Source organism: Otolemur garnettii, unplaced genomic scaffold (assembly GCF_000181295.1).
Source record: "Otolemur garnettii isolate 467f Iridium unplaced genomic scaffold, OtoGar3 scaffold00016, whole genome shotgun sequence".
In the NCBI taxonomy this organism is placed as follows: domain Eukaryota; kingdom Metazoa; phylum Chordata; class Mammalia; order Primates; family Galagidae; genus Otolemur; species Otolemur garnettii.
In genome coordinates this window covers 27,182,500-27,189,952 of record NW_003852411.1, presented here as the reverse complement: position 1 = coordinate 27,189,952, position 7,453 = coordinate 27,182,500, and the positions used below count along the sequence as shown (strand labels likewise).

The 7,453-nt window shown below is 35.1% G+C and overlaps 1 non-coding gene across 1 annotated transcript; it reads left to right on the top strand.

The window, feature by feature from the left end:
- The first annotated feature begins 3,965 nt into the window (after nucleotides 1-3,965).
- On the top strand, nucleotides 3,966-4,067 carry LOC111723875. The gene has a single exon (XR_002772321.1). It is a non-coding gene; the product is annotated as a U6 spliceosomal RNA (small nuclear RNA).
- Nucleotides 4,068-7,453: the final 3,386 nt, after the last annotated feature.

Below are 7,453 nucleotides of genomic sequence, written 5' to 3'. Positions count from 1 at the left end.
GGAAGGCTGAGGCAAGAGGATCTCTTAAGCCCAAAAGTTTGAGGTTGCTGTGAACTATGACACCCAGAACAACAAAGTGAGACTCTGTTTCAAAAAAATAAAAATAAAAAGTGAAGTTTTTGGCATGGATATTTCAGACATCTGATTAGATTAGTTTATAATGTTTTCATTTTTTGTAATATTATAAAAGTAACTATTAAAATTTAGTTTACTTTTATGGTTGATTATAGAAATACATTTAATATTTGTTAAATGTATATCCATTGAATTCACCTACTTTATCTGGGAATTTCTTAGGAATTTCCATATATAGCTATCATTTATAAATGATGACAATTTCATTTCTTCATTGTCTCTTAAATATTATTCAAATATTTACTCATTTTATTTATTTTTCTTTTCTTACACTACTGGATAGAACCTCCAATGAAAGGTAGAATATACATCTTGATATTAGGTATACTTGTCACATACTAACCACAAAGGAAAGTTTTCAACATTTAATCATTAAGAATCACATTTATGGCTCGGCACCCATAGCTTGGTGTTTAGGGTGCTGGCCACATACACCAAGGCTGGTGGGTTCGAACCCAGCCTGGGCTAGCTAAACAACAATAACAACTACAACAAAAAATAGCCAGGCACTGTGGCAGGCACCTATAATTCCAGCTACTTGAGAGGAGGCTTAATCGCTTAATAGCTTAAGCCCAAGAGTTTGAGGTTGCAGTAAGCTGTGATACCACAGCACTCTACCCAGGGTGACATAGTGACGCTCTGTCTCAAAAAAAAAAAAAGAATCACATTTATCAATGCTAAGCTCTCACCGAATGGGCACATTATAAGGGTATACAGCATACCCCACAGGTGCAGGGTTCAACTACAATGTGAACTTTACCTAACAAATAAATAATAAATGATTAGGTTATGTTGTTTGCAACCCCCATCTTAATCTGAAATATTTTTTTTAAAAAAGAATCATGTTTATGATAGGTTTTTTTTACAGATAATCTTTGCCAGATTAGGAGTGTTCCTTTCTGTTCCTAGTTTACAAAATTTTTTTATCATGAATGGATGTGGGATTTTAGCATGGGTCATTACTACTTTATTGAAGCAATACTGTTATAGTTCTCTTTTATTCTAATATGTCAAATTACACTCATATTTTAATGCTGCACTAACCTCATATTTGTGAAATGAACTTAACTGTTATGGTGCTACCTCCTTTATATGCTGTAAGATTGGCTGGCTACCAGTATGTTTTGTTTAGATTTCTGCATCTATGTTCATAAGAGAGACCAGTCTGTCATTTCTCTTTCACGTAACATCAAGGATCTCATGGCTACAAACTGTTTTCTTCTCCCTAATATTCTGAAAGAATACGTGTAAGGTTGGTGTTCTTTACTCTTTTTAAATATTACACTAAACTTTAATAGTGAAGCAATCTGTCACATGATGGAAGAGAAAGGAGAATGGATAAATAAATAAGTAAATTAATGAAGCAATCTGTGCTTGGATCTTCTTTGGTGGAAAAGTCTTTAATTGCAGATCCAATTTCTTAAACAGTTATAGGATTGTGCATTCTCAATTTCATTGTGTGGCCATTTTAGTAATTCTATTTATTAAAATGTTGTCACTTTGTTATTGATAAATGTATTCAATTTGTGATAGAATTGATAGTTGCCATAGAATTTATATTGATAAGCCCTTTTTAAAAGTCCTAGTACCAGATTTAATTATTTGTTCCACCTTCCTTTTTCTCTTGATCATTCTTGCTAGGGATTTGTCCATTTTACTAGATATTTTTTGTTTGTTTGTTTGTTTGAGACAGAGTCTCACTATGTTGCCCTGAGTAGAGTGCGGTGGCATCACAGCTCACAGCAACCTCAAATTCTTGGGCTTAAGCGATTCTCTTGTCTCAGGTGCCAAGCCTTTACTAGGCTTTTTAAATGCTTGACCTATCAATTGTTGAGAGTAAGGTGTTAAAAAAAGTCTGCCAAAGATTGACTGTTTGTTTCTCTTTGTAGTTTAAAAATGTATTTTATGTAGTTTGAGACCATTTTTAATATGCATACACATTTTTAATAACAAAGCACCTATTTGGAAAAAATTATGGTGCAGCCACATCTTAAGTATATGTCAGGATAATAAACCAAAAAGTGCTAGAAGGAAAAATGGGAACATTGCTTTATCTTCTTCTTAGGAAAACCTCTTAGAATATTCCAAAAAACCAAGAATAAAACACAATTGACTTTTGAACAACAGAGGTTTGAACTGTATGGGTCTACTTATACTCGAGGCTTTCTTGCACCTCTGCCACCCCGAGACACTAAGATTGACCCCCTTCTCACCTTTCTCCTCCTCCTCAGCCTGCTCACCCTGAAGACAAGGAGGATGAAGAACTCCATGATGACACATTTCCACTGAATGAGTAGTAAGTATGTTTTCTCTTTCTTATGACGTTCTGAATAACATTTTCTTTTTTCCAGTGTACTAAAGAACACAGCATATGATACTAATGTACTATATACACACATACAATATATATGTAACCCATATGTAATTCCTGTTAGTGGTCTGTTTATAATATCAGTAAGGTTTCCAGCCGGGCATGGTGGCTCCAACCTGAAATCCCAACACTCCGGGAGGCCAAGGCAGGTGGATTGCCTGAGCTCACAGATTCAAGACCAGCCTGAGCAAGACCGATACCCTGTCTCTACTAAAAATAGAAAAACTGAGGCAAGAGGATCACTTGAGCCCAAGTTTGAGGTTGCTATGAGCTATGACACCAGAGCATGCTACTGAAGGTGACAATGAGAGTCTGTCTCCGGAAAAAAAAAAAAGTTTCCAGTCAACATTAGGAGCTATTTAGGGACTGGAAGTAATGACCCACATCTGTAATCCCAGCACTTTGAGGGGCTGAGGCAGGGGAATCACATGAGGCCAGGAGTTCAAGTCCAGATTAGACAACATTGGAAGGCACCATTCTACACAAAACTTAAAAAAAAAAAACAATCTATTAATAGGTAAGTTTTTGGAGAATCAAAAGTTTTATGGGCCAGGTGTGGTGGCTCACGCCTGTAATCCTAGCAGACTGGGAGGCTGAGGAGGGTGGATTGCCCTGAGCTCAGAGGTTTGAGACCAGCATATAAGCCAGAGTGAGACTCCGTCTCTACCAAATAATTGCCGGGCATTCTGGCAGGTGCCTGTAATCTCAGCTACTTGGGAGGCTGAGGCTAGAGAATCACTTAAACCAAATGACCCGGGGTTGGTGGAGGTTGCCGTGAGCTATGATTGCACGATACTCTACTGAGGGAGACAAAGTGAGACTCTGTCTCCATAAAAAAATAAATAAATAAATAAGAAAATGAAAAGTTTTATGTAAATTTTTGACTATGTAGGGGTGAGTAGTGAGCACCCTCACACTGTCTAAGGGTCAAAAACTTTTATGCTTAGAAAAGACAACATAAGTAAACATCAAGAGTTAAATGACAGGCTGGGAAAAAATGTGTAGATCAAGTCACAAAGGACTTATTCTTTCAAACATAAAAAGTTCCTACAAATCAATAACAACTTATAAAAATAGGCAAACAGTTCATAAGCAGTATAAGCAATAGTTTATAAGCAGTTCAATCAAAAGAAAACACAAATGGCTTCAATCTGTGATATGGTGCTCAGCCTACTCATAATTTGAAAAATACAAATTAAGTTTACAAGGAGATGTGTGTTTTCACTCATTGGTTTGGCAAAAATCATATAAAAGTTACTGCATCACTAATTTGTTGAGGAAGAGGAAAATGGAAACACTCAACAGTAGGAGAATTAAAAATTCATACAACCTACACAGAGAACAATATAATGTGTTGCTATCAATTTAAATTAATTTTTACCCAGCAACTCCAATTTTAAGAATTTGGCAAATGTACCTACACATTTGTAGAATGATGCATATAAAAGCTAGTCATCACTTGCTTCACAGCACATATCCTAACATGAGAACAATACAGAAAAGATTAGCATGGCCCCTCTGCAAGACTGACACATAATTCTTTGAAGCAGTTCATATTTTCTTTTCCTTTCTTAATATTTACAGGTGGAGAAACAAAGACTTTCATAAGTGAAATGAGTTACTCAATGATGACCCTCTGGCTATAAGCCCCATCCTCCTAATCCTTCCTTCATTACACAAAGTATTTAATGAAACATTGTCATAAAGAAATTTTACACAATCAACTATCTGCTAGTAGACAACAGGTTAAACTTCTTATGTTCTACCATGGTGGTAGAATATTATACAGCCATAAAAAGTGAGAAAACATTGTGTGCTGATAAAAAATAATTTTAAATATATATAGTTAGGTAAAATCAACAAAGTGCAGAACAGTGTATATAGATAGTATCTACTACTGTATACAAAGAAGGAATATGTATACTTTGCTAGTATACTTTTAAAAATATATGGAATGGGCTCAGCGCCTGTAGTTCAGTGGTTTGGGTGCCAGCCACATGCACCAGGCCCTGCTAAACAACAATGACAGCTACAACAAAAAAGTAGCCAGGCATTGTGGTGGGTGCCTGTAGTCCCAGATACTTGGGAATCTGAATCAAGAGAATCACTTAAGCCCAGGAGTTTGAGGTTTCTGTGAGCTGTGATGCCACAGCACCCTACCAATGGTGACATAGTGAGACTGACTCAAAAAAAATAATAATAAAAATAAGAAATACATATACATATATGGGACATACACAAAATAAGCACATGAGACTAATTTCTACTCAGGGAAGGTTGGGTTTTGTATTGACAAGAAAATAGGGGTAAAAAGGAATATTTTTCACTACGTACTATATTCTATCTTTAAAAAGTTTAACTGTGCAAGTGATTTCTTATTCAAAAAATAAATACAAATTCACTGGTCTAAAGCAGTTGCTCTCAATATTTTTGGTCGGGCTTATTTACTTCACCTATTCTCATTTTTTGCTGGGACAAAGAATTAGGTGATAACAAGGAAGATTCAATGCAGGAGAAAAATTTGAGAAATATGTATGCATCCCCCTTAGCAATGAAGGTTTGGATGATTCATATTTGAATTCCAATGTGTCATGCCCTAAAGTCCAATTACTGGAAAAATATAAGTCAAAAATATGGTCCATACAAATATGAATTTTTATATACTGTCAAGTTAACTAAATCACTGAATTTCAAACTTTTCTGAACTTGACCAACAGTGAGAAATACATTTTGTATCCTCACACGCACTCATGTTTATTAAGAAAAACAGACAAATAAAAAACTTAGCTTTATTCCAACATTTTCTATCCACTTCTATACTCTAATATTTCTAAAAAGTGGTGGTTGCAACCCATGAATGCATAACGTTCAGAAATTTGAAAAATATTAAAATAACTATTAATATTGAGTATATAGAGGGTATGATTTAGGGAATGCATTAACTCTACCACAATTTCCATCAACACATACTTTTTAGTTGCCCCAAATAAGTATACATCTTATTTAGAAACCTATGTTTGCTCTGCAGACTCAGCTTCAAGACAATATTCTAAGCTTCATTTCTACCCCTTGAAAGATTCCTTCCCACGCCACGCCATAGATGTAGAAATTCTGGAGCTACCACTGAATTCAAATGATAATGAAGCTAAAACAAGGAATAAGTTATTTAAATATAAGAATAAAATTGAGTGGAAAAACCACAGTCCAGTTTTCCAATGGCTCCCCTTGAAACCATACTAGTTTTACTCTAAGGGGATTGTAGGATGAAAGGATGTAAACAATGACAAAAATAGTTGAAAAAAGATGATAGCAAATGAGATAAATCAACATATCACAGAAAATGAAAAAAGTTGAATCAATGCTATTTTACCCAGGCTTCAGATTGGTCCCTTCTGTTATAAGTGCTTTTGATGGTTAGAACAATGCTTAAAGCAGGCCAAGAAAAGGCAAGTCGGTCATCAGTGCAGAAGTCAGGAAAGACTCAGGAAAGGGAGATACTAGTTAACTTCTAAATCTGGACTTGGAGGGTGAGGCAAGAAGTATTGTTTAAAATTTTCTACAAGGAATGCTCTAAGCTGTAGATCTCTACTGTTTGATATGGTTACCATTAGCCACATGTACACACTTAAATTTAAATTAATTAAAATTAAATAAAACTTTAAAATCAGTTGCTCAATTTTGCTAGCCGTATGTCAAGTGCTAGTGATTGTTTTACCGGGCAGCATAAAAGTACATTCCCATCATCACAGGATATTTTCTAGCATAGTGTTGTGTCCCTATCCATCTATCAGCCAGGACAGCCAGATTATATTGATGGCATCTGGCCCACCACAGCAGAAGACCAGGGTCAATGGCCTAGGTGCACCAGTTACACAAAACATGAGGGTATGTTCTTTTTCTGATAGAAGGAAAATTAAGAGAAATTCTTCACTCTATATGAGGAGACCTCATCTTCCTTTTCCAATCTAACTTCTAGAATGTCAGCATGAAAGTTTCTATCCCCTATACAAAACTTCAAGGATTATTCTTTGGAAAAATGGATTTACTTTTAGCTCATGAGAAATATCAGTTTCTGAGTGTTCTAAAAAATAAGCCATCTCAGACATAGTCATTGTCTGAAACCTATCAGTTAAGGAGACAACCCCACACAGATTTTAATCAACCTTTTAGTACCTCACTCATAATAAATGCAGAGAACCTTGAGGGCTTCACCCATTAGAGAAAAGATTAATATATGCAAAAGAGACCACACAAACAAACATAAGGGGAACAGGTGGAGAAACAGAATTCATAAAGCATAAAAATCTTAAAACCAAATATTATATTTAATATTTTCATGGAGATAGGAAAGAAATTTATAGGTGGAGGAAATTATACTATTATAAAGTAATAAAGAATATGAAGAGTTCTTAGGAATCACAAATATAACAAAAATGAAAAGTCAAATAGAAAGCTTGAAAAAATTAAGGAAATCTTCCAAAAAGCCAAAACTAGCAAATAACTAATCAAGGGCACAGTAGGAAAAAGTGGGGAAATTTAGAGGTGAAATCCAATAGAAATAACACCAAATAAAAAAAATTTCTATAAAGAAAGAAAAAAATGGGAAGAAATTGTCAATGAAGTAATACATGAAAGTTCCACAGAGCTGAAGAATGTAAGATTTCAAATTGGCAGGGCTTAGTGAATGCTCAGAAATATGAATGAATAACATGAACCAAAATATGACATCACGAAGTTAAAGAACATCAGGGATAAAATGGAGTGATTTCTAGTAGTATTGTCAATTACACCTATCAAGCACTGCTAGAAAGCAATCATACATTAACAAAACACAATTTTATTTTATTTTATTTTATTTTTGAGACAGAGCCTCAAGCTGTCCCCCTGGGTAGAGTGCCGTGGCACCACAGCTCACAGCAACCTCCAACTCCTGGGCTCAAGCGAGTC